General features: G+C 42.5%; 1 protein-coding gene across 3 annotated transcripts in view; it reads left to right on the top strand.

Moving 5' to 3' along the window:
• The window catches only part of LOC139749496 (uncharacterized), a 118,882-nt gene that overhangs the window by 37,490 nt on the left and 54,012 nt on the right, over positions 1–27,380 (top strand). The window contains exon 1 of one of the 3 annotated variants that reach the window (XM_071663417.1): positions 24,944–25,240. The exons of the other annotated variants lie outside the window; for them this stretch is intronic. The gene's annotated coding sequence lies outside the window, so the exon portion shown is untranslated. Of the gene's footprint in view, positions 1–24,943; positions 25,241–27,380 lie in introns of those variants that run through there. 3 annotated transcript variants of the gene reach the window in all.

Raw genomic sequence — 27,380 nt, 5'->3', positions numbered from 1 at the left:
AGTGACAGACTCAGGGGCTGACTTTTACCTCGAATGAGACAAAATACGTTGTCTTCAACAAGGTTGTTAACGTATGGAACGATTTGCCAGTTAGAGTGGTTGAAAGCAGTATTATGGATGCGCTTAAGAATATGACGATAAATACGTCGCTTCAAGTCCACGAATTTTGTTATTTGCACCTCCATAGTCACAACGACCATTCGCAGGTTCTCTTTCAATTACCTGTATACCTTCTAACTTTTACGACAGTAATCTGTGAGTTCCTGATATACTATCACAAACAGCCTCGTAAGGACCCAATGGAGTGCTTTCATTTGATTTCCTGTGTATTCTATATATATCACTGCAGAATAGTTATTTCATTTGCAGTAGACTTCAGTGAATTTTTTTCCTATTTTATATGAAGACAAGAGAAAGTACAGACTGAGATGTACTGTTACAACGGCGGCGGGGTAACGCGACCTCTTGCTAATGACAAAGTCTTATGTACTGTAGAGCGATCAGAGGTGCAGTGACCCACGTTCATGACAGGCATTTCGTCATATCAGCAGTGATAACGCAGTGACTAGAGAAATATACGTTGACTAGCAGTGTTCTGACTTCACGTCTGATACAGTCAGAACTTGTTGCAAGTCCATCGTATGTGTACAAAACTGCCCATTGTCACCCACCTTGAGTGGCGGCCTTGAGGACGTCGAGCTGTTGGTGGAGGATGGTGGCCCACTGCCGCCCCACCAAACCACACAGGTCATGGTGTGAGAGGCGGAGGAGCTGCCTGCCGGAGAGGGTCTGGAGGACGCTCAGATCGACGCCGTAGTCGTTGAAGCCTTGCTGTCGTAGCACCTCACGCGCCCATCCCTCAACCTCCTGGCCAGCAAGACCGGAGGCGTCAGACTCTCTTATACCTCGGCAGATTTATACTAATTACTCGACTAAAACGTACAACAGAAACTGGTACATTGGTTGGGACGGCGTGTCACTTACTGCTGCATGTCTTAATAGCTACTGTTGCTTCTGTTACTCCATCTACCGATATAGACGGCCACAAACAGAGCTGTTGTACTGATATAGTTCGTGCCCTTCTGTTGCTTCTGCCACATCATCTGCTTTTATGATGATCACTATAGATGCAATATATATATATATATATATATATATATATATATATATATATATATATATATATATATATATATATATAATGTTCGGCTTAAGGCCATGCCTTCGTTAAACACCCAATAATTTGTATCATTATTGCTACAAAAACTGTGATATCCTACAAATGCTACAAGTGAGATCCCCCGTTTTATTGCGTCTCCCGCAGGACGTGACTCACACTTGAGAATCGCACTGTCCGTCCTTTGACCATCCATCGTTGGGAGTCGCACTTCAATCTACACCTTCACCTTGGTCATGAATCGGGAGAGTCTAACTCACCTACTCATGAAATTTTTTTTATAGACGTTTCCCAACACAGATTGGCATAAGACCCATAACCTATTATCGATTTTGCCACCCTTATAGCAGGGTTAGCCTGGAACTTGAATCATGACTTGAGAAAAAGTCCAGCTGTGACCGGGGAACTTCACAGAGACGCTTTGGTATTCTCCAGCTAGTATTTCATCCCATTTTTATCGCGCCGCCAATAGCTTTACTGTTCTGCAGGTGGCACAGTGTGTTCTTATGGAGCACTCTTGTTGTTACACATTTGCCTCTTGATAGATGACTAGACAGATGATATCTAGAAGGTTGTTCCCTGGAACGCTTGTGTCGCCCGTAGTTAACTATAGAAATATTCGAAATGAAATGAGAATAGTCGGAAATATTGTTTGGAAGATATCCAATACACCTGAGGCTGAAGGTGACATGTTCTTCAAATTGTAAAGTTTCAGGTTAAACCTCGTTTTCAAAGAGCATAACTCAAGCAGAATCCAAACTAGTGGTATTGGTCTTATGCCATTCAGTGTATGATGTGCCTAACTTGACCCTAATGGGTTAGCTTAGACTTTCAAGTCATGAGTTAAGTTTAAGTTCCATGTTAGTCCTTATCATAAGAGGCAGAATTCTGGGAAAATCCAAGCCAGAGTTGTGGGTCTTATGCCATTTTAGTGATTAGGTGCTGGGAAACAGGTTTGTAAAGTTTCCGATCATCTGCTTTAAACTCTCCAAGTTATAACCAGGGTTAAGTTGCTGGTAATGTGTAACTCCCGACAACAGATGTACGGGCAATATGATCCCAAGTATCTGCCACATCAGGCAGGAGACATTGAGGGAATTCTGTCATACGTAAGAAAATATCTTACAGCTGTGTAGAATGTTTGAAGTGTTCGTGACTTGTATGACCTTGATCATATTTACAGTTTACTAGCAGAATGTAACAAGTGTACATAACTTGTATAACTTTGATTATCATACTAACTGTATACTAGCAGAATATATCAAATGAATGTAACGTATGACATAATTATTCTAACAGTATACTTGCTGAATATATCAAATGTATATACCTTGTATGACCTTGATCACCATATTTACATTATAATAGCAGAATGTAACAAGTGTACATCACCGTATAACTTTAATCATTATACTAACAATATACTAGCACAATATAACAAGTATGCATAACCTCTGTAACTTTAATCATCATACTAACAGTATACCAGCAGAATATAACAAAGCTCTGGCCCATGAAAGCTAGACACCAAGTGCATGAAAAGTTGAAACTGTGTAGTATGTAGTATGTGGCGATATATTTCATGTGGGTAATATTTTTCTCATTAACTTGTGAATGTCTTCAGTTGACTACGGAGGACCGCCAGGTCCACGTAAACAATGTATCGGTTCTTGTTAGCAATATTTGTATACAAAATATACACTAGCACTACAGTTGCATTGTCCTAATATTTAAGACAAATACTGTTCAAAATACACCTGTGTCATCATTGAACTTATATTGTTGCTGACAGTACTTTACTTCAATATCTCTTTCAAGGTTTACTAATCTATTTACATTTTCAGCTGAAAAGACTCAAAATTCAGGGTGAGTTGTTATCGTGCATCTGCAAAATATCAATAAAGTTCGTAAATTCGTATTTATGAAGGTTTAGACAATGTCAGATATTCATCACGGAATTACACTCTCATATGATATCAAGCTGATGTTATAGTATCACAATAATAACAGCAGTAATTGTAAAGTAACTTTTCCCATCTTTGGTGGGACACATGTGCTGTGCACGGGTGTCGTCACTCGGTCTTTGTGCAAGATGTCCAGCACCACAACATGTGTGACTACATCAGGGTGGTACAGATGTTTGATGCAAAGTACAAGTAACACTTCCGGAAAGAAGGAAGGACTTTCTTGGATTTGTTTTATTTTTTTTCCTGAGCATGAACGTTTTGATATTTACCATAACTTTTCCTCTGTGGTCTGTCACGTTCATCCTCTGAAGGGAAACTGAATAAACGTGAACATTTCCAGTTTCACTTTTTTTCCTGTAGTATGATCGTTGGAAACACTTAAAATTGCTGTCTTGAACGGTGGTTTTCCCTCAGTAAGCTGATGGAAAAGCAGATAGAAGTCACTGAAATCATTTCTTCATCATACAGTGATGACACAGGTGTATTTTCATTGCCAGTAATAATAGATTAGATATGAGCTTGAATTTGGCACACCATATGCATATGTAGAATCATCAAATGGAATGCTTTCCGTTAGGAATGGAATCTGACTTGAATGTAGTGGAGTATCATTACCAGCTGCATCGGCATAGGTCTGAGAGCTTTGGTCAGATATATTTTCTTTTAGGAATGTGATTATTTGATGTTCACAGAATATGGAGTGAGTACTTGTGCAAAATGCGGACATAATGTACATGTGGGTGATACATGCTTCATAATTAGTGTAATGTGTTCCTTGTTATAGAAGTCTTCTTCGATCATGTGTCTTAAGATCTAGGTGTTTGCTTCACGAATTTCTCAGTGCCAAAATGTAGACATTGATGTCTACTGCCTGGATGATTATGATGATGATGATGATGATGATGGTGGAAAACTGGGGAAAATTAGCAAAAGTTCATTTTGAACACTAGGGGTTTGTATTTACCTGTTCTTTTGCGTTACTAACAAAGTTATGGACTACATTTTTTGTATTCTTGCTGCATTTTCAGATTTATCATTTAGTTCAGTGGGTTTAAATCAGTTTATGAATTTTTTTTATTGAATGCATGTTTATAATTGTTCCTTCTTGTAAGAAATTGAAGAAAATTGGAAATGAAAAATCATGGGGTAAGGATTCGTCCAGTGGAGCAGCGAGACTGGTGACGTTTAGTGTATGGGTCAGTGAAACTCTGGATTTTGGTTCAGATAAAGAACAGTTTTGTATGTAGATGACATGTTCCCTGGTAACTGACCCTCTGAATAGTGTCAGCTGATCAAGAATAGAAGATGCTTTCATTCTGTAGACACTGTAAACCCTTCAAGCTACAAAGTAACACAAGACTTGATGGCTGGAGAAATATTTTTTAGATTAAAGTTACCTGCAGAGGCTGTTGGGTTCTCATCATTCAGTTAATGACTTTCTCCAGCCTGGAAATCATCAGCTTTGTTCTCGGATGATGTCATTTTCCTCGCTTTTATGACATATATGGACAGATTAATGCTGCTCAAGAAGGATTTTTGAAAATCAAGTGCAGAACTTTTTTTCATTTGAGTTTGAACTCATTTTTTTTTAAGTTGCTGCATCCTTGTGCGCTTTGACGGTGCACTTTATCGATATCATCAAACCTCCTGAGTATTTTCTAAGCTGGTGTTAGTCACCATCAACTTTTTTTCATCTAGAACGATAACTCTTTCAGTTCCTTTAACCTGTTCTTGTACAACATGTTTTATGATCCCCGTACTGATCTGGTCGCCTCCTACACTCTTTCAAATGTATATTTAAGATGGTCTTACGACATACCAACACATCACAACTCCATAGTTATGTTATCGGAAGCTTTCTGAAATTACAAAAAAAAAAAAAAAATTACTTGCTTAGAATTGCTGTTCGACCATCAGTTTATTCCATACAAACATGTCAGACCTTGTGTGGTGGCAATATATATATATATATTGATTGGTCAGGTGTTTATCAAGAAACCTTGATGCTTGTGAATGTAATGTGATGAATGTGTGACATTAGATATCTTATGACGTGCTTGTCCCTGACTGGCGATATGAAATCTTATTCCGGAATCCAGCGTCAGGTTTTTGTATTATTTTAGCGATATCACAAGGCGTAAGAAATCGTGTATACTAAAGATCTGATTTTTTCCCCTACAATTTGTGGCTTTTCGCTGCGACCTTTACTTAGATGTAATCTTATTGATTCTAGCTGACGTCATTTATTCCTGACTCACATTAGATACTCCTTTCACTTGCCTAATTTTCACTCATATGATCTTATGATTTTTCTATCATCATTTATTACTCTGTGTCAGACTTATGTATTCTTGTTATTGGAACTTAACGGTAGAAACATATATATGTCTGCCTAGATATCACTATGTGTCCACAGTATTTTCGGAAATATTCCTGATGTAAAATTCACCATTTATTACCCAGGACTTTATCTTAAGGTTATGTTTGCTTTGCACTTTACTACGTACAGGGAGGCTGATTGGTAACATTAATGATGATGTTGTCGACCGATGTTCATCATCTTTTGTTGCAATTGCCTTGATACAGTCGCTGCTGATAAGACTATCTGTGTGTGTGTGTTGTGTGTGTGTGTGTGTGTGTGTGTGTGTGTGTGTGTTTGTGTGCGTGTGTGTGTGTGTGACACTCACCTCACCCTGCCACTGCATGAGATCCCAGCCATGGCAGGTGAGGTTCCCGGGTGTTTACGTCCGTGGGAGCGGGTGATGGATGATAGTCGTGGTCACTGGCCTTGTCCATGTTACCCAGGTACTTCTGGCACAGGTCATCTATATCACTCACGTTACCCACCAGGACCGGGCCTATGCTGAAGGAAGGTTCCAAGTGGTCGTATCCTTCATCCATCTTCCGTCGTGTGATGGAGCAGTATCACCGTGAATATGTTCTCAACTTATGGAGAAAGTCGAGATATTTCGCTGAAGGCCACTGTATCGATGAGGATGAAACCAGTGAAGGTTTTCAATGAGAGTTCGCTAGCGGCTTAATTTTGACACTAATGAGTTTGTTAAGAACTTAAGGAACACCTTGGGTTTTCGTGCAACGAAATTTCTGCGGAAACTCGGCGCTACGATTTCGTTGTTACAGCGACAACAGGCCTCCGCGTTAAGCGCTTGTACACAGCACTGACGGGACCATGCAACTGGCTTTTACCACGCCTACGTCTTGGCAGAGAAGGCCTGCTGGTGGCTGAGCTGGTAGGGGATTTACTAGAGGCAAAACCTTCCCACTAGTTCATGGTGATTCGGCAAGCTGTAGGTGGGGTTCCTGCACGCACCGAAACACCCGGGTTAAGTCTCCTTCCCCGGACAACACGCTTGGCTAACAAACCTTGTGTCACTCCGCCGTTAGATGGCCCTCGTGTCGCCTCCTTCTATCACTGAGCGCCAAAACGCAAACGGGTAAAGATGTGAGAGATCAGAGCTGGAGAAGTGTAGCAAGGAATGTTCATTAGGCACGTACGCTGCCGCGGTGTATATGTTTAGAATGCACCTCATGCAAAGGGTATCCCGGCCATCGTCTCGGGACGAGAATATGTCTGTGTGTGTGGGTGTGTGTGTACGTTTACTTATACTTATATCTGAATAATGTCGAGTACTCGCCGTCCTCATTTCATGAATAGCAATGTACAATAAAGATATGTGAGGCATGAGTATGTGTGTGTCTGCGTGTATGTCTGCGTACTAGCCACAAGGTCTTGACTGGAAAGGTGGCGGCATTTGTGTTGTAGTTTACTTTGTCACATGAGTCAAAGGAAATCTGTCATAGTTTGCTTTGTTACATAAATTACATGAGGAAATCTTATGAGGAGTGCTTGAGCCTACTCTCATAATATCTTGGTGACTCATAAGGACCAAGTTCAGAGCGCCACAGGACGTGAGGACCATATTCAGAACGTCTGTGTACCTGTGGACCAGGTTCCTAGCGTCATGGCACCTCCTAATTACCACGTCCAGAGTGTTCTGAGACCTGAGGTATGCGAGGAAGTAGAACAATGGTGTGCAATTCAGGTCTGATTAATTAAAGGTTTAGAACAGAGCAGAACTTACAGAATTAGTGCTTGTTACGCCCAAAGACATTTTAGAAAAGACCAGAAAAATGGAAGTTGACGAATCGACACTGAAGGATTTAGCAGAAAAGTTAGTGGCACCAAAACTATGATGAAACAAATAATAAAGCAGGACTTTCATAGTCGTAATTCACTTATGGTTTTTAGAAAAAGAGGAAAGGGTGAAAAAACAAATGCTTATAAAACAAGAGTTCAAGAGGCAATAGAAATGACATGCGCACTCTGTGATAAAAAGAAAATGATGAGTTGGTGGAAATTAACAAGACAAAAGGGGACGACCGGTCAACGTTACGTTTGATTGGGAATCGTCTTAACTCGGAGGTACATTTAGGCAGAATAAGAAACTGAAGAACAGTAGGGTATTCGTCAGACGTGATAGGTGAAGGGAAGAGAGCGAGAAAAGAAAAGAATGCAGTAATAAGGCAAAAGAACGGGAGTCATCAAATGAGGCAAGAGAGACAATCACCCCCTACCATTACTGTTAAGAGATCAGGAATGACACGTGATGAAAATGTCAAACTAGTAATAGTGTATACAAATGCTGACGGACTAGCAGTAAATAGTGAAGCGACGGATTTCAAGGAGCGATTGAGGGGAAAATTGAGAGGATGTTGTTGGCGTTATGGAAACAAAACTTACTGAAGAGATAAGAAACTCACCTGTTCTGTTCAGAGGAATGCATAGTAGCAAGATGGGGATGAGAAGACGCAGTAGGAGGATTGACCTTCCTTATCAGAGTAAGTTCAAAGTTTAAAGACATACTGTTGGATGGCCTATTTAGACGATGCAAAATGGACAGAGTAACTGTTGGAAAGGCGCGCATAGTGGTGTTGACAGTGATCACGGTGAAGGAACATTGTGGATGATACATGAAGCAGTAAAATACGTACTTCTCGGGGATGGTGAATACTAACAATGGGAGAAATCAATTGTAAGTGGATAGACTGGAGGAATTTGGGTTCTCGTTGAGACACAAGTTCTTAGAGTGTACTTGGGCAAATTTCCTACACCAGCATGATCTACCATTGCTACTACATCTTATCTTTATGCTCGGGGAAAGACAGATAACAGAAGGCCCATATCTTAAGTGAAAAGACCATAAATTATCATTATTCTTATTTCTAAGTGGGTGAGGTAAGGATAGAACAGTAAGAAGGCTCTCCCCACAGACCAGTAACAACATCAAGTAGGGGAAAGAATGGATGAAAAAAATGTATATGCATTTGGAAAGTACGCCTGCGTGGACTTTGACCAAATAGAACAAATATGAAAATCTTACCAAAAAATCTGAACACACTTGTCATACAGACAAATAATACATAAAGTTCGGAGGAGGCAGAAAAGATGTTACTAGAATTATGAGATTTTATTTAGGCAGGGAAAGGTTAAAGGCCTAAAATTTGTCCGGAATGGAAGAAAGAAGAGTAAGAGGCGACTTGATTAAAAATGATTAGTTTCTTAAACAAATTTGATGATGTCAGTAGGGAACAGTTCATCGAACAATACAAGAATAGAACAACCATAAGCCTTAATATGAAATTAAGCAAGGGACTTTTTAGAAAAGACGGAATGAAAGATTTTTTGGTATGAGGATGAATGGAATAGACTGAGTTAGGAGATTGTAAATGTGCACAGCTGATAGAAGTTTGTCAAGTTGTATGATAATAAAAAGACATACCGAGATTTTCCCTCTTTCTAGGTTCAAAACGCCTGCGATAACATAAACAGGCTGAGCACAGCCATTATCTTCCATTCTGTCCTGGAAATCCCAACATAGTTAACATCACAAAGTACACTTCCCAGAGTCTGGGAGTGATGTATAGGTGCCGTAATTGTCATTCTTGCCAGCAGCTATTTCGTATCTACACAAGTTGCACTCTCCCCAGTCTGGAATACCGCTTACACATCAAGGGTGGCTCATTCTCCACATCTGTATTGACTAAAGTGGAATCAAAAGCCTTTTGTTTCCTTAATCCCCCTCGCATCACCTCACCTTCCTCTTCCATACGCTGCGCCGCGTCTAGTCTATAGGTATTGTTTTGGCCATTGTTCTCGCGAACTGTCTATGTGTGTCCCCAGTCCCAAGACATGGACGCTAGCAACGGTACTGCTTCCCACGTCTCCTGTGGTGGGACTGGCCACTCGAGGATTCCTTCCTCCTCCGAACAGCTAAGCTGTAGAATCCTCTTCCTTCTTTCGTCTCCTCCATATATTCAAGAGTCAGGCCTGTACACACCTGCGGAGCCATGATTGATGGCCGCTTCCGTTTTCTCTTTATTTCTTTCTTTCCCTGAGATAGTATGTTGTTGGCGTACGTTTTGCCCGTGTCATGTGGATGGATCACTACATAAAGCGGAGCACACGGTGGTAGGAGGACAAGGTTAAAGGCCTTGATTCTTCCGTGTGTATACGACCCCAGGATCCATTTTATGTGGCTCCTGCAGCTTCAAGGCTGCACTACAATCAGTAGCAGGGAAATAATGGACTTCTTTGTATTGAGGAAATCCTCGTGGAGAATGTACTCCTTTTTGTAGTCTATTTGTGATACATCGTAATGTAGGTGGAGTGAGGGAACATACCGTGTGTTACTGCTGTTTGTGAGTATTGTTTGTGTGGTATACAGTGAGAATTTTATTTTGGTGTTGCCCCGTCTCTTAACCTTGTATATATATATGCACTATGCTCTTAACATGTACACACACACACACACACACACACACACACACACACACACACACACACACACACTCACACACACACTAACCTAAGCCTGGTATCCATATATCGACCGGTCTTGGGGAGAATGAACACCTAGGTTGGGTGTGAGTCAACTGTCGCGCCCTAGATTCAGACCACGGAGGGTCATAACCCGGTCGGGACCGTGCTGACTCATGTCAGTAATGCTTACTACCAGACCACGGCGACCCGTGTGTAATTGCCTGATTGCACTGACGAGGAGGCGATTTTACACTTCTGGGGCCCCATCTCTTGAATGATTTCTTCTGCCATACAGCTTCTTAAATCTATGCATGTTGTCAGCATTAACCATGTCCTCAGTAATTTTTCCCCAGTTATCCACCGCTATTAAACTATACAAGTGTTTCTTTACACCTTTCTTAACCGACTTCTTCCTTGATTTCATGTTATGTCCTAAGATTGCTCTAGCCTTACGTCTCTCGAAGAACGGTTCACTGCGCAGGTCATCAGTTTGTTTTCAAATCTTAAAAGGTTGTGATCCGGCCACCCCCTCACTCCTCTTTCTTCTAAGGTCGGCAGATCTAAAGCCTTGAACCTTTCCCCGTAATTTACCTTTGTTAGTTCTCTTACTACCATTGTTGCCTACGTCTTGACCTCTATAAGCTCTTTGTGCTTCTTTAGGAGTGATGACCAAACTCGGAGAAATATTTTCAGTTTGGACCATATGTAGGATGAGATTAGCTTGATAAAGATTTTCTTATTCTTATACTGGAAAGCTGTTCTTGATATTTGCCAGGAGAGAGTTTTTCTTCTTTGCTATTCTCATTATGTGGAACTCTGGCAACCGGTTAGGGATGATGTCGACTCCCAAGCCCTTTTCACACACAAAATCCGGAAGCATATATCCTGCTAGATAGTTATCATATTGAGGTTCCAACCCCATTGCCTTGTTTTTGTTCGGGTTGAATTTCATCAACCACGCGTTAGACAAACTCTGGAGTCTGTCGAGGTTCTCTTGTAAGTATATGAAGTCTGGCCGCAATTTACGTCCCTCACGAACTTTGCATCATATGCCAATAGATTCATCTGGGAGTCCACACCTTCAGTCAGATCACTTACGTAGATTAAGAAGATTGACTGTCCCAGAACAGAAAGCTGGGGGCACTCCGTTGGTGACCTCCACCCATGTGGAGTAGATCTACAAGTAAGCCTGACCTAAGTGGTATGCTTTTAGCTGGAGTTCTTCATTTTCGTCCAGAACAGCTCTCAAGTCAAGGCTTGCTGTTTTTGTATCCAGACTTTCACAATGAAAAAAAAAGAAGATAGTATATATATATTTTCTTGGAATAATGTTATTGTTTCCTTTTTGTTGAAGACACAAATCCTTTTGAATGATCCGGCAGGCAAAGGATCGCCATCTGTGCAAATTCATACACAAAATTCTATGGTAAACCAGCAGATTCCAAGTCCAGTAGTTACTCAAGGTAGTGAACACACACACACACACACACACACACACACACACAGACACACACATACACATCTTGACCTGTTCTGGTTTCCTTAACTTCTTTGCAACATAAAAATTGTTCTCCAATTCTACCATCATCAGTGTGACGCGTGAACACCGATGATTGCCTCATCTACTTGGATAGTGTATATTTTCAATTATATTTCATCTGTTGTACACATTTTTCTCAGTGTCACCAGACATGTCAGGAATCTGTCTACTTACAGTACTGCCAGAGAGAGAGAGAGAGAGAGAGAGAGAGAGAGAGAGAGAGAGAGAGAGAGAGAGAGAGAGAGGAATCTCTCCACTGTGTGTTCAGCGTCAGTTGCAGGCGTTGACCATACTACAGCACTGCAAGCTTGGAGGATCAGTGGCCCAGTTGTTGTGTGAGGTTGATCCCTGCACAATACTCTCATTCAGCATCGTTGTCAGAACTGTAAGACTAAAGAAAATGGAGACAGAGAAAGAGAAGGAACATGAGAATATAACTTATATAACACTAGAAAGTGTTGGACAGTGTTTGGCTCTGTCGTATGAGCAAGTCACCGCCATCCCTTCTAGAGTCTTTTCCTATGTCAAAATCGTTCAAAAGCCACCAACAGAGTCTATGTAGTAAGCAGAAAGTTCCCGCACACACCGGGAAAATTCGACAATAAAGTGCTGAGCTTACTTGGTAATCAAACTCGCCGCTGACCCGCTGAACCGTCGGATAGTTGGTGACATTGCGACCTGCTGAGCAATGCGCGTCTCCTATGCGTAGGCCGTACACATGCGCACTTGCTCCGTAATCACTTATTATCACAGATCAGAATTTTGCTCGATCCTCAGCCCATGACTGTGGTAAGTGGATGCTCTGCTGTGTAGCTATCGAATTTGTTTGCGATTTAGTCTGGTAACCATTTATGTGTACAAATAGCAGAGAATCAGGGTATGCTGTGTGGTCTGCGTATCTGTGTCTGTTGTAGTATGATCCAGCTGGTAAGGGGAGGAGTGGTTTCTGCTTATGTGATGAGGGAACAGGGTGCATGTGAGGGCTGTGAGAGACTGCGTGAGGAAGTATGCAGCGGGAGCGTGATTGTGAGTGTGCTCGTGGGTAAAGTCATGTGCATGAGAAGGTGGAGTTATGTGGGAAAGGAATAGTGAGGAAATATGACAATGAGTATATGGGAGAGACACTGTATTGGAGGCAAGGAGATGAAGTGTCTGACAGTGAAAACTTGTGGGAGAAAGAGGGATGATAACGTGCATACGGTGAGAGTATGTCTAGGAGAGGGGAGATGTGCTGGTAAGAGCGAGAATAGGCAGGAAGAGTGAGGGGGTAGAGTATGTTACAGGCTGAGGAGGAGGAGGGAGGAGGGAGGGATTCATGTTATGTGATGAGGCTATGTGGGAGGGCGATGGTGGGAGTCCAGGACACAGAGGCCAGCTTGCACCAGGCCTGGACATAGATCTGTGCTCAGGAGGAGGTTCTGATGGTGGCCCCTGCTGTACGCCGCCGGGTGAGGGAGTTCACGGTCGAGAAATATAGAGAACAGTTTGTAGGTCATCGAGTCTCTCTCTCTCTCTCTCTCTCTCTCTCTCTCTCTCTCTCTCTCTCTCTCTCTCTCTCTCTCTCTCCTCCTGGTCAAATTTGCACTGTTCTTTGTTTCCGGAAACCAATTTTTTCTATGAACTTTCCTTAGTCTGTCTCCTCCAGTCCTGCTGCTTTTTTCTCTGTGAATGACTCTGATCATTCATCTATCTTATGATTTTACTTATATATATGTATATATATATATATATATATATATATATATATATATATATATATATATATATATATATGTATATATATATATATATATATATATATATATATATATATATATATATATATATATATATATATATATATATATATGTATATATATATATATATATATATATATATATATATATATATATATATATATATATATATATATATATAATGTGAATATAGTTTGAGTCTTTCTTTAGATAATTTGGATTTTCATTTTTCTCATTTATCAAGTGATATTATTATCTTCATATGATGATCTCAACAGAAAACTGTTTTTTTTCGTTATAGCTTATCATTTTCATATGTATATATGAGTCTATTCTTTAGATAATTTGGATTTTCATTTTTCTCATTTATCAAGTGATATTATTATCTTCATATGATGATCTCAACAGAAAACTGTTTTTTTTCGTTATAGCTTATCATTTTCATATGTATATATATGTGTGTGCGTGTGTGTGTGTGTGTGTGTGTGTGCGTGTGTGTGTGTGTGTGTGTGTGTATATATGTATATGTATGTTGTCCCTGGGGATAGGGGTGAAAGAATACTTCCCACGTATTCCTCGCGTGTCGTAGAAAGCGACTAGAGGGGACGGGAGCGGGGGGCCGGAAATCCTCCCCTCCTTGTATTAACTTTCTAAAATGGGAAACAGAAGAAGGAGTCACGCGGGGAGTGCTCATCCTCCTCGAAGGCTCAGAGTGGGGTGCCTAAATGTGTGTGGATGTAACCAAGATGTGAAAAAAGGAGAGATAGGTAGTATGTTTGAGGAAAGGAACCTGGATATTTTGGCTCTGAGTGAAACGAAGCTCAAGGGTAAAGGGGAAGAGTGGTTTGGAAATGTCTGGGGAGTGAAGTCAGGGGTTAGTGAGAGGACAAGAGCAAGGGAAGGAGTAGCAATACTCCTGAAACAGGAGTTGTGGGAGTATGTGATAGAATGTAAGAAAGTAAATTCTCGATTAATATGGGTAAAATTGAAAGTTGATGGAGAGAGGTGGGTGATTATTGGTGCATATGCACCTGGGCATGAGAAGAAAGATCATGAGAGGCAAGTGTTTTGGGAGCAGCTAAATGAGTGTGTTAGCGGTTTTGATGCACGAGACCGGGTTATAGTGATGGGTGATTTGAATGCAAAGGTGAGTAATGTGACAGTTGAGGGAATAATTGGTATGCATGGGGTGTTCAGTGTTGTAAATGGAAATGGTGAAGAGCTTGTAGATTTATGTGCTGAAAAAGGACTGATGATTGGGAATACCTGGTTTAAAAAGCGAGATATACATAAGTATACTTATGTAAGTAGGAGAGATGGCCAGAGAGCGTTATTGGATTACGTGTTGATTGACAGGCGTGCGAAAGAGAGACTTTTGGATGTCAATGTGCTGAGAGGTGCAACGGGAGGGATGTCTGATCATTATCTTGTGGAGGCTAAGGTGAAGATTAGTATGGGTTTTCAGAAAAGAAGAGTGAATGTTGGGGTGAAGAAGGTGGTGAGAGTAAGTGAGCTTGGGAAGGAGACCTGTGTGAAGAAGTATCAGGAGAGACTGTGTACAGAATGGAAAAAGGTGAGAACAATGGAAGTAAGGGGAGTGGGGGAGGAATGGGATGTATTTAGGGAATCAGTGATGGATTGCGCAAAAGATGCTTGTGGCATGAGAAGAGTGGGAGGTGGGCTGTTTAGAAAGGGTAGTGAGTGGTGGGATGAAGAAGTAAGAGTATTAGTGAAAGAGAAGAGAGAGGCATTTGGACGATTTTTGCAGGGAAAGAATGCAATTGAGTGGGAGAAGTATAAAAGAAAGAGACAGGAGGTCAAGAGAAAGGTGCAAGAGGTGAAAAAAAGGGCAAATGAGAGTTGGGGTGAGAGACTATCAGTAAATTTTAGGGAGAATAAAAAGATGTTCTGGAAGGAGGTAAATAGGGTGCGTAAGACAAGGGAGCAAATGGGAACTTCAGTGAAGGGCGTAAATGGGGAGGTGATAACAAGTAGTGGTGATGTGAGAAGGAGATGGAATGAGTATTTTGAAGGTTTGTTGAATGTGTCTGATGACAGAGTGGCAGATATAGGGTGTTTGGGTCGAGGTGGTGTGCAAAGTGAGAGGGTTAGGGAAAATGATTTGGTAAACAGAGAAGAGGTAGTAAAAGCTTTGCGGAAGATGAAAGCCGGCAAGGCAGCAGGTTTGGATGGTATTGCAGTGGAATTTATTAAAAAAGGGGGTGACTGTATTGTTGACTGGTTGGTAAGGTTGTTTAATGTATGTATGACTCATGGTGAGGTGCCTGAGGATTGGCGGAATGCGTGCATAGTGCCATTGTACAAAGGCAAAGGGGATAAGAGTGAGTGCTCAAATTACAGAGGTATAAGTTTGTTGAGTATTCCTGGTAAATTATATGGGAGGGTATTGATTGAGAGGGTGAAGGCATGTACAGAGCATCAGATTGGGGAAGAGCAGTGTGGTTTCAGAAGTGGTAGAGGATGTGTGGATCAGGTGTTTGCTTTGAAGAATGTATGTGAGAAATACTTAGAAAAGCAAATGGATTTGTATGTAGCATTTATGGATCTGGAGAAGGCATATGATAGAGTTGATAGAGATGCTCTGTGGAAGGTATTAAGAATATATGGTGTGGGAGGCAAGTTGTTAGAAGCAGTGAAAAGTTTTTATCGAGGATGTAAGGCGTGTGTACGTGTAGGAAGAGAGGAAAGTGATTGGTTCTCAGTGAATGTAGGTTTGCGGCAGGGGTGTGTGATGTCTCCATGGTTGTTTAATTTGTTTATGGATGGGGTTGTTAGGGAGGTAAATGCAAGAGTCCTGGAAAGAGGGGCAAGTATGAAGTCTGTTGGGGATGAGAGAGCTTGGGAAGTGAGTCAGTTGTTGTTCGCTGATGATACAGCGCTGGTGGCTGATTCATGTGAGAAACTGCAGAAGCTGGTGACTGAGTTTGGTAAAGTGTGTGGAAGAAGAAAGTTAAGAGTAAATGTGAATAAGAGCAAGGTTATTAGGTATAGTAGGGTTGAGGGTCAAGTCAATTGGGAGGTGAGTTTGAATGGAGAAAAACTGGAGGAAGTGAAGTGTTTTAGATATCTGGGAGTGGATCTGTCAGCGGATGGAACCATGGAAGCGGAAGTGGATCATAGGGTGGGGGAGGGAGCGAAAATTTTGGGAGCCTTGAAAAATGTGTGGAAGTCGAGAACATTATCCCGGAAAGCAAAAATGGGTATGTTTGAAGGAATAGTAGTTCCAACAATGTTGTATGGTTGCGAGGCGTGGGCTATGGATAGAGTTGTGCGCAGGAGGATGGATGTGCTGGAAATGAGATGTTTGAGGACAATGTGTGGTGTGAGGTGGTTTGATCGAGTAAGTAACGTAAGGGTAAGAGAGATGTGTGGAAATAAAAAGAGCGTGGTTGAGAGAGCAGAAGAGGGTGTTTTGAAATGGTTTGGGCACATGGAGAGAATGAGTGAGGAAAGATTGACCAAGAGGATATATGTGTCGGAGGTGAAGGGAACGAGGAGAAGAGGGAGACCAAATTGGAGGTGGAAAGATGGAGTGAAAAGGATTTTGTGTGATCGGGGCCTGAACATGCAGGAGGGTGAAAGGAGGGCAAGGAATAGAGTGAATTGGAGCGATGTGGTATACAGGGGTTGACGTGCTGTCAGTGGATTGAATCAGGGCATGTGGAGCGTCCGGGGTGGGCCGTGGAGGGCTGTGTGGGTATGTATATTTGCGTGTGTGGACGTGTGTATGTACATGTGTATGGGGGGGGTTGGGCCATTTCTTTCGTCTGTTTCCTTGCGCTACCTCGCAAACGCGGGAGACAGCGACAAAGTATAAAAAAAAAAAAAAAAAAAGTTTGAGTCTTTATTTTCCAGTGTTTGACGTATCTCATTTTATGTATTCCGAATATTTTCATTTTCGTTCTGGTGAGCACAGGATGATTTATTCATCTGCTCTTACCTGCAAATCTTCGTTCAGTGTTACATGAGGTGGCTGAATGTATATAATATACAAGTTTTTCGTTCAGAAACTTTCAGACCCCGCCTGTTGAGACGTTTTTGCCAAGACGTTTTGGTAGTGTGTGTGTGTGTGTGTGAGGAGGAGGGTTGACGGTAGGAGTGCTCTTGTAGTGTTTTCTTGACACAGTAACTTGTAGCTATCCAGTGATACGATAATCACGGAGTCCCATGATATGTGTCCGGGATCACGGCGTGTCATGCTGCGTGCACATCCCAGGGGTGCTGCCTAGTGGGCGGGGCTTAGTCTTTGACGTCAGCAAGTTGGCGGAACCTATTCCATGACGTCACTTCCCTGGCTGCACCCATTCTGTTTGGGTGTGATAGTCTTTTGACTATGCTCCTGTACCTTGTTGAACATGAGCTGACATAATGCTGTAACTTGTAAATGATCTAACACTGTATCAGTTTCTGTCCAATAAACTTTAATGATAATAGTGACCGTAGTCGATAGTGTGTGGTGGGTCATGGGTGACGCCTCTTGTGTGACGTCACGCAAGACCAGGTGGCTGCCAGCTCGCCACACTCGCCACCGCAGACTTGTCAATGATACTAACGTTAGCCATAGCCCCTCTTTCCTGGTATACATGACGACCATGATAACTATTTTCTTTCATGCACATTTAATGAAAAACCAATTCTCCTGCTGTATTTATCTCTGTCTTCGCTGTCTTCTCTCTTTTTCTCATATATCTTCTGTACTTCACGTGAGGTTATCAATTAAACCTGCTGTATCTATTTACCGAGTAAGAGCCACACACACCGTGACTGTAGTTGGTAATGTTCTCCCTCATCGTACGCTGCCCATTACGAGAATGGTTCGCAACGTTTCTCTCTACTTCTGCAACGTCACCAGGTTGCTCTGTACTCCTGCATTATCACGTTTCTCTCTACTCCCATATGGTCATCCAAGGTTGAGTACAGTATCTGAGGAGCTACAGAGGTTGGCTGTCGTCACATCTCGTGTATACCAGAGTTCACGGGGCTACTCATGGGAACAAGGTATGGACTGACCGAAGGTTATACCGACGAACAGGGGCAATGGTTAGGCCACCGAGGGGTAGGGTTGTACCTGAGGAAGGTCAGGAGCAACGTTTAGGCCACCGTGGGGTAGGGTTGTACTTGAGGAAGGTCAGGAGCAACGTTTAGGCTGCCGTGGGGTAGGGTTGTACTTGAGGAAGGTCAGGAGCAATGGTTAGGCCACCGTGGGATAGGGTTGTACCTGAGGAAGGTCAGGGGCAATGGTTAGGCCACCGAAGGGTAGGGTTGTACCTGAGGAAGGTCAGGAGCAACGTTTAGGCCACCGTGGGGTAGAGTTGTACCTGAGGAAGGCCAGGAGCAACGTTTAGGCCACCGTGGGGTAGGGTTGTACCTGAGGAAGGTCAGGAGCAACGTTTAGGCCACCGTGGGGTAGGGTTGTACCTGAGGAAGGCCAGGAGCAACGTTTAGGCCACCGTGGGGTAGGGTTGTACCTGAGGAAGGTCAGGAGCAACGTTTAGGCCACCGTGGGGTAGGGTTGTACTTGAGGAAGGTCAGGAGCAACGGTTAGGGTGCTGGGTCACGTGTTGTTGGGTAGGGTAACATTATTGTAGGATTCTGGTATCTTGTGAACGCCCGCGGGTTGCCGGTTTAAACGGATGTAATGTTCTTGTGTGTAAACGGATCTCATGATGTACAGTGTTCTGGTAATTGTGCTGTGTCCGACAGTCTTTTTGTGATGGGTACATTGATACATAGAATATATATATATATATATATATATATATATATATATATATATATATATATATATATATATATATATATATATATATTCCTATGAGTCCACGGGGAAAATGAAACACGAAAAGTTCCCAAGTGCACTTTCGTGTAATAATCACATCATCAGGGGAGACACAAGAGAGAAATATAACAGTCAGTTGATATACATCGAAGAGATGAAGCTAGGCGTCCTATATATATATATATATATATATATATATATATATATATATATATATATATATATATATATATATATATATATATATATTGCTGTGGTTTCGGTACATTATACATGACAGCTAGACACTGAGTGTGGGGAGGAGGTTGTCATTTCATGTGTGGCGGGGTAGCGACGAGAATGAATAACGCATACCTAATGCCCTCCAACAGGAGAGGATTTGAACCTCATAACATTTGCGTGTTAGCTGGGAAGGCTTACCACTCGGCTATGCTGCTCATAAGAATAAAGTGGTTATTCGGTTCCTTGTAATCGAAACCCCTTCGTCTGACGTCCAGCAGCAGTGGGGTCCAGACGGGTTACATCTCGTAAGGCTCATATTACTCAGTACTCAGAAGTTTTACCGAAGTTTCTGTTGATTATCGGTCATGTGAGCCCAACAGGACATGACTGGCCTAGACCGCGTTGCTCATGCACGTAAGACGAAGGGTTAGGGTTGAATCTACCGCAATACCACGTTTCTTTATACAAGTGATTATGGCATACCAGGAGTAAGCAGGGGAAGGAGAAAAGGTCGCATGGCGCAACACCAGCGGTAGGTTACCAGTTGCAGCGTTGTTGTGAGTCACATGAATGAATAGTCATGGGATACTTATGTATACTTACGGTACATCTGTCTTTACTAACGAAATGACTTACACTAATGTTAACGAACAAGCTCAAGTCTCTTAATGTGTTGCATCAAGGAGGCCAACGACCCAAAACAACTACAACCTCGTGGCATAATATGTATTACACATGCGACGCCTCATCCTGTTCAGCCAATGAGGATATGAGTGGCGCCTGGCGGTGCTTTGTGATTCAGAACGAAAACGATCTTTCCTTTGTTTTTGCATATCCAATACAGAGAAAACAAACTTGTTTATATAAGCATGAGGCAATCCAGGCAGAGGTGTCGGGATATTGAAGATGTTCTGCCCAGACTAAGGTTAAAGGTCATCCATCCTGTGTTAGTCACCGCTATGAAATGACACCCTCCGGGGGCAGTTGTAGCTCGGTCTGAGCTGTATACGGCTGGGGTTGCCTCTCGTGGAAGGAGGCGTCCACATCACTGATGTTATTGTATATTTGCGTACCTAATCGTGATGTATTGATACTGAGTGTCAGTTACCCTTAAATGAAACTGTTAGGTGGAATTTACACTCCTATATTGTGGACAGTACTCTAGGGGCATAGTATGCATTACTGTTACCAGTACTCCTGGAGCATGGTTTACATTACTGTTACCAGCACTCCTGGAACATGGTTTACATTACTGTTACCAGTGCTCCTGGAGCATGGTTAACTTAACTGTTACCAGTACTCCTGGAGCATGGTTTACATAAATGTTGCCAGCACTCAGGAAACATGGTTTACATTAGTTACCAGTAGTCATGGAGCATGGTTTACATTACTGTTACCAGTGCTCCTGGAGCATGGTTTACATTACTTTTACCTGTACTTAAGGAGCATGGTTTACTTTACTGTTACCAGTACTCCTGGAGCATAGTTTACATTACTGTTATCAGTACTCTTGGAGCATGGTTTACATTTAGGTTACCAGTATTCGTGGAGCATGGTTTACATTACGGTTACCAGTACTCCTGGAGCATGGTTTACGTTAGTGTTACCAGTAACTCCTGGAGTATGGTTTACATTACTGTTGCCATTACTCCTGGAGCATGGTTTATATTATTGTTACCAGTAACTCCTGGATCATTGTTTACATAACTGTTGCCAGTACTCCTGGAGATGGTTTACATAATCTTACCTGTAATTCCGGAGTATGGTTTACATAAGCAGTGGGTAGCGATGAAATAGCACCCCCCCCCACCCCCACCCCTTCCAGCGAGGTAGCGCCAGGAAAAGACAAAAAAAAGGCCACATTTGTTCACACTCAGTCTTTACCTGTCATGTGTAACGCATCGAAACTACAGCTCCCAATCCCCATCCAGGCCCCACAAAACTTTCCATGGTTTACCCCACACGCTTCACATGCCCTGGTTCAATCCATTGACAGCACGTCGACCCCGGTATACCCCATCGCTCCAGTTCACTCTATTCCTTGGACGAATTTCACTCTCCTGCATGTTTAGGCCCCGATCGCTCAAAATCTTTTTCACTCCATCCTTCCACTTCCAATTTGGTCTCCCGCCTCTCCTTCCCTCCACCTCTGACACATATCCTCTGTCAATCTTTCCTCACTCATTCTCTCCGTGTGTCCAGACCATTTCAACACTCCCTCTTCAGCTCTCTCAACAACACTTTTTGTAACCACACATCTCTCTCACCCTTTCATTACTTACTCGATCGAACCACCTCACACCACTTATTGTCCTGAAACATTTCATTTCCAACACATCTACCCTCCTCTGCACAACCCTATCTATAGCCCATGCCTCGCAACCATATAACATTGTTGGAACCACTATTTCTCCAAACATATCCATTTTTGCTCTTCGAGATAACGTTCTCGCTTTCCACACATTCTTCAACGCTTCCAGAACCTTCGCCCCCTCCCCCACCCTGTGACTAACTTCTGCTTCCATGGTTCCATCCGCTGCCATGTCCACTCCCAGATATCTAAAACACTTCACTTCCTCCAGTTTTTCTCATTCAAATTTACCTCCCAGTTGACTTGTCCCTCAACCCTAGCATACTTGCCCCTCTCTCCAAAACTCTTCCATTCACATCCCTAACCACACCATACATAAACAAATTAAACTACCATGGAGACATTACGCACCCCTGCCGCAAACCGATATTCACTGGGAACCAATCACTTTCATCTCTTCCTACTCGTACACATGCCTTACATCTATGGTAAAAACTTTTCACTGCTTCTAGCAACGTACATCCTGCACCATATACTCTTAAAACCTTCCGCAAAGCATCTCTATCAACTCTATCATATGCCTTCTCCAGATCCATAAATGCTACATACAAATACATCTATTTTTCCAAGTATTTCTTACATACATTCTTCAAAGCAAACATCTGATCCACACATCCTCTACCACTTCTGATAACACGCTGCTCTTCCCCAATCTGATGCTCTGTACTTGCCTTTACCCTCTCAGTCAGTAACGTCCCATATAATTTCCCAGGAATACTCACCAAAACTATGCCTCTGTAGTTTGAACATACTTCTATCCCCTTTGCCTTTGTGCAATGGCACTATGCATGCATTCCGCCATTCCTCAGGCACTTCACCATAATCATACCTACACTGAATATCCTCACCAACCAGTCAACAACACAATCCACCCCCTTTTTTTTAATAAATTCCACTGCAGTACCATCCAAACCCGTCGCAATGTATATTTTACTAAGTGTGTTTCCCCGGAGATTTCTTGGTCATGAGAGGTGCCGGTCTGCCGTTTGGCCGTCTTGTACAGGATTCCTGCAACATGTTCCACGTTGTTGGATGAGCTACGCACGTACGATATGATACATAACGGGAACGATGATGTCGATATTATAGATACCGGGAACGATGATGTCGTTATTATAGATAACGATGATAACGATATGATAGATAACGATAGCGATGATAACGATATGATAGATAACGATAACGATGATAACTATATTATAGATAACGATTATAACGATATGATAGATAACGATAACGATGATAACGATATCATACGTAACGATAACGATACAGATAACAATAACGATATTATAGGTAACGGGAACGATATTATAGATAACGGGAACGATGATAGCGATATAGATAACGATAACGATATAGATAACGGGAGCGATATTATAGATAACGGGAACGATGATAACGATGTTATAGATAACGATGATAACGATATAGATAACGATAACGATATAGATAACGGGAACGATATTGTAGATAACGGGAACGATGATAACGATAACGATATAGATAACGGGAACGATATTGTAGATAACGGGAACGATGATAACGATGTTGTAGATAACGATGATAACGATATAGATAACGATAACGATGATAACGATGTTATAGATAACGATGATAACGATATAGATAACGATAACGATGATAACGATGTTATAGATAACGTTGATAACGATATAGATAACGATAACGATGATAACGATGTTATAGATAACGTTGATAACGATATAGATAACTATAACGATGATAACGATGTTATAGATAACGTTGATAACGATATAGATAACTATAACGATGATAACGATGTTATAGATAACGTTGATAACGATATTCTGTAAATGATGATGAAGTGAAATGATGATTAATGACGACGTTTCCAGCTGCGAGAGTTGTCCTCCAGTCAAACTTGTGTTCAAATGATTGTGTCGGTTACTGAGAGGAGGAGCGTATGGGCGGCATTTGTTCTTGTATGGCTGGAACAACGACCGTCTGGCAGAGTGTAGGTTTGATCATAGCATTGCCTTGTCCAAGCCTTCGTCTTCTGAAATGCTTTTATAATTGACTTTTTAGGAGTGACAAGTTACACACGCTGGCGTAGGTTTACAACCCCAGGTACTTCATTTATATCGTATTGTTACTATTTGATCCAGTTTCATTTTTACCCACTCCATCCTGGAACTCACTTCCTTATGCTCTCTCTCCCACACACCCATAACTTCAGTAACGATACGTCTGAGAACTGGTGAGCAAATTACCTTTTCCGTAGTTTGGTGAGAGGACCCTCAGAGCCGGCAACTTCTTGAGTAAGCATTTGTTGGAGATATTCTATTAAGTTTTATGTGGAATATCATGTGGTATGACAACTGCTGAAGTGATCCTGGAACCGTCTTACACACTCCGTGTCAGTAGGTTGTTGACAGCAGCCGCCCAGGGAAGTTCGGCCCTCCTGACATAGGAGCGTTGTAGTGATGCCCAGAACCATCTTACACCCTCCGTGTCAGGACTTCTGGTTTTGCTTTCTGTCTGAGATTATTAACCTGGACTTTACATCTTCTTCTTTCAGATGTATTACTGGCCCAGTACCCAAACCCTTAGGCTTCTATTGTTTGAAATTTTCATTTACTTGACATTTACCAAGCGAAACAATTATTTCTATTTACAGATGTGAATAAATTGCGACGTACAAAGACTCTTAAGATAAGACTTTATGGCTGTTACTGACAGTGTTATGTGCAGTATGTTGACGTAAGTATAGATGGTTGGAGAGTCATCTATGCTGCGGCAGATGACCTTTTGTTCCTACTGGAGTCGGAACAATAGAGGAGATGGTGTTGTTGATCCTATTGTTATTAGGACGGTAGCATTACTGTAGAGGATACGTAACCTCCCCAGCAGACGGATCCTCCGTTCCAGTACAGTCACACCCTCTGTCCGATTGCGGCAATGGTAGTGAGGCTAGCCATTCCCCCTGCTCCCCACCAGACGGCTTCTGGGTCGTGGGAGACATGAGTGTGTTGCCTGAGGGGCCGTGTGGTGCATGAGTCAACGATGGCGGGTCTTTACCTCAGTGCCCATCCCGTGGGAAGAGGAGTAGTAGGAATATACCACTGCACGGGAGAGTTCCCGCAAACGTTTTGAACATTGGAAGGCGTTCCTTCCCCCTCTGCGGTATGCCACGTGTTGGGACCGCCAGCGTTATGCCGGACGGGGATGTCCCGCTAAGTGCCGGGGACTTACCGGGTTTCACCTGCAACTCATTTTGCGACCTTGTCTCCTGACGACCAGTCGTGTTCCAGTGCGTACGGCAGTGGAAGCAGGGGGGCCGCGCGCCGCTGCTCTCCCCGCGTGAGGTGTCCTCTCTCAAGTCTCACGTATTTGTCACAAGAAAGGCCGGATGTGTGACACGGACCAGTGGGACCGACACTCTGCTGCTAACGTATTCTGACGTGAGGAGCGACATTGATAAGGTCTTCCAGGATTTTTTTTTTTCTTTTGACACTGTAGACAACCAGAGTCAGGCTCGAGTGTATCGTTTATGAGATGAAGTGAGGACTGTCGTGTTGGTAGTAGTCACCTGCAGTGCGGGTAAGTATATCATCCTATATTGTTCATATTAATGTCAGAAGGTTGTGCTTGGTGAGTGGCGCTCCCAGGGTTACTCTCTCCCTGTCTGACCTCCCCGGCGTGTGCCTCTGCCGCGGTGAACGTACGTGCTAGCATTTGCCTCCTGGCAAAGTCTCTTCGTACGTCGTCGTAAGTTTCTTCCTTTATCTGACGTATGTAAACTTCCGGTGTCTTGTGTCTACCATGTTGTGGTGGTCGGGTTGGCCAATATCAACCTAAATTTGTGCGTCGTCAACTCTCTCTCTCTCTCTCTCTCTCTCTCTCTCTCTCTCTCTCTCTCTCTCTCTCTCTCTCTCTCTCTCTCTCTCTCTCTCTCTCTCTTACCGTGTTCCTGACGTCTGCCATATATCCTTATGTGTGTAGTCCTTTGTCTCAGTCTTTTTTTTTACCCCGTCACATGTTATGCGTCGTCACAATATCTTCACCCTGTCGTGAATCTCCACATTTGTCTACAGTGCCATTCATCTTCACATTTTCGCCCGTGTTATAAGTCTTCACTCTATTTTTTTTATGTTCGTATTTTTTTTTATGTTCGTTTGACTCACCATCCCCCTCCCCCAGTCGTTCAAGTCTCTGCCTTATTCTTACACTCTTTTGTAAGTTTCTGGGTTATCTTCCCATAGTCCTGCCAGTCACTAGTTTCCACCTTATGTTTCTAATATCAGATAAGTCCCCGTTTTCCTTTTCCCAGGTCGTATGTCTCCAACCTATCGTGTGATCGACCACCGTAAGTGTCGTGAAGATCTCCGAGATCACTTTATTGCTCTTTAGTTGAGGGGCTGCCGCGGTGTTGCTGTCAGATATCACGCACGGCCGCGCCCGGGTACGAATGCTGTGCACGAACGCCATTCGGCCTGCAGTTAACCCAGACGTTCATCCTTCCCTTGGGGATAGACTCAGTACCCATATATACAACCATATATATTGGTTGTATATACACCATATATATTTGTTACATTTACACCATATATTTTACCACATAGCTTTTCTTAGGCTTTTTTTTTTTCAGAACGAGAAATGTTACGTTCATTTTCTTACTTTTCCTGAACACCTTTCCCCTGCTACCTACGGTAGGGTAAAGAAATGGTTTAGACACTCTCAGTCTATCCTTCCTAGAGCCACCTTGTTCCTCACCAACAAGGGCATCACTGATACTTTGAACACCTCAGACACAGTCATCCCACCTCACACCTTGCAAGGTCCAGCAAGGACAGTTATTTCTGTATGATTCTCACGCGACCTTTTACCCGCTCTACCGTTACACAGCGGAACAATTACTGCGTGCTTCCCGTCGCCAGGCATCTGCCCACTTTTCCATGCTTTCGCGCACACTTTCCAAATCAGTTGGACAGTAGCTTCACCTCCGCTTTCAGCACCCTACTCACTCCTTTATCGAGGTACATACACGGCTGTTCTCACCATCATCATGAAGTCTTCTTTTATCCTTTTTCGTTCTTTCCTTGTCTCTAGGCCTATGGTACCAGCAGCCACGGATCTTATGTCATAATATCCGATGAGGTCTTCAGATATTCCTCCATCTCCTGCGAACGTATTCCTGTGTGACCATCTGTGCCAGACTTGTCTCCAGCACTATAACTCTCCACACAAACCTTCCTTCTGCATCCGTTTATCTCATTCCAAAGTTATTTTCAAACTTCCTTTTAGATGGTCGTTCAGTCTCTTGCCGAGATCCTAATTTGCTTTTCTCTTCACTCCACTACGCTGTGCTTCTCCTCACATTCTCAGTCACAGGTGCAGTACATCCCAGTGGCAGCCTTTTCTTGAAGACCCGCTGAAAACGGCTCCACGTTACGTTACCGTTACTGGTGTCTACTTGACTCATTTCAGTTCATATAGAGATTAACTTTTACGTTGTCATTATTGATTTTTTATATTTCTTACTTTTCCGTATTTTTCTTCACATTTAGGTCCTGTACAATAGTGAATAAAAGGCCAGATTACATCTTACTATCATACGATAATACCAACTTCTACCCGCCTCTGACATGACTATACATCACATACTTTATGTTGTGTTCTTATCAGAAGCATGTCAAGTGATGCTCTTGTCTACCTTGGCTTCTCTATACTTACATCCTGT

Source organism: Panulirus ornatus, chromosome 7, assembly GCF_036320965.1.
Source record: "Panulirus ornatus isolate Po-2019 chromosome 7, ASM3632096v1, whole genome shotgun sequence".
NCBI classification, from domain to species: domain Eukaryota; kingdom Metazoa; phylum Arthropoda; class Malacostraca; order Decapoda; family Palinuridae; genus Panulirus; species Panulirus ornatus.
Note: the sequence above shows the minus strand (reverse complement) of the source record. Positions and strands in the feature narration are given on the sequence as shown.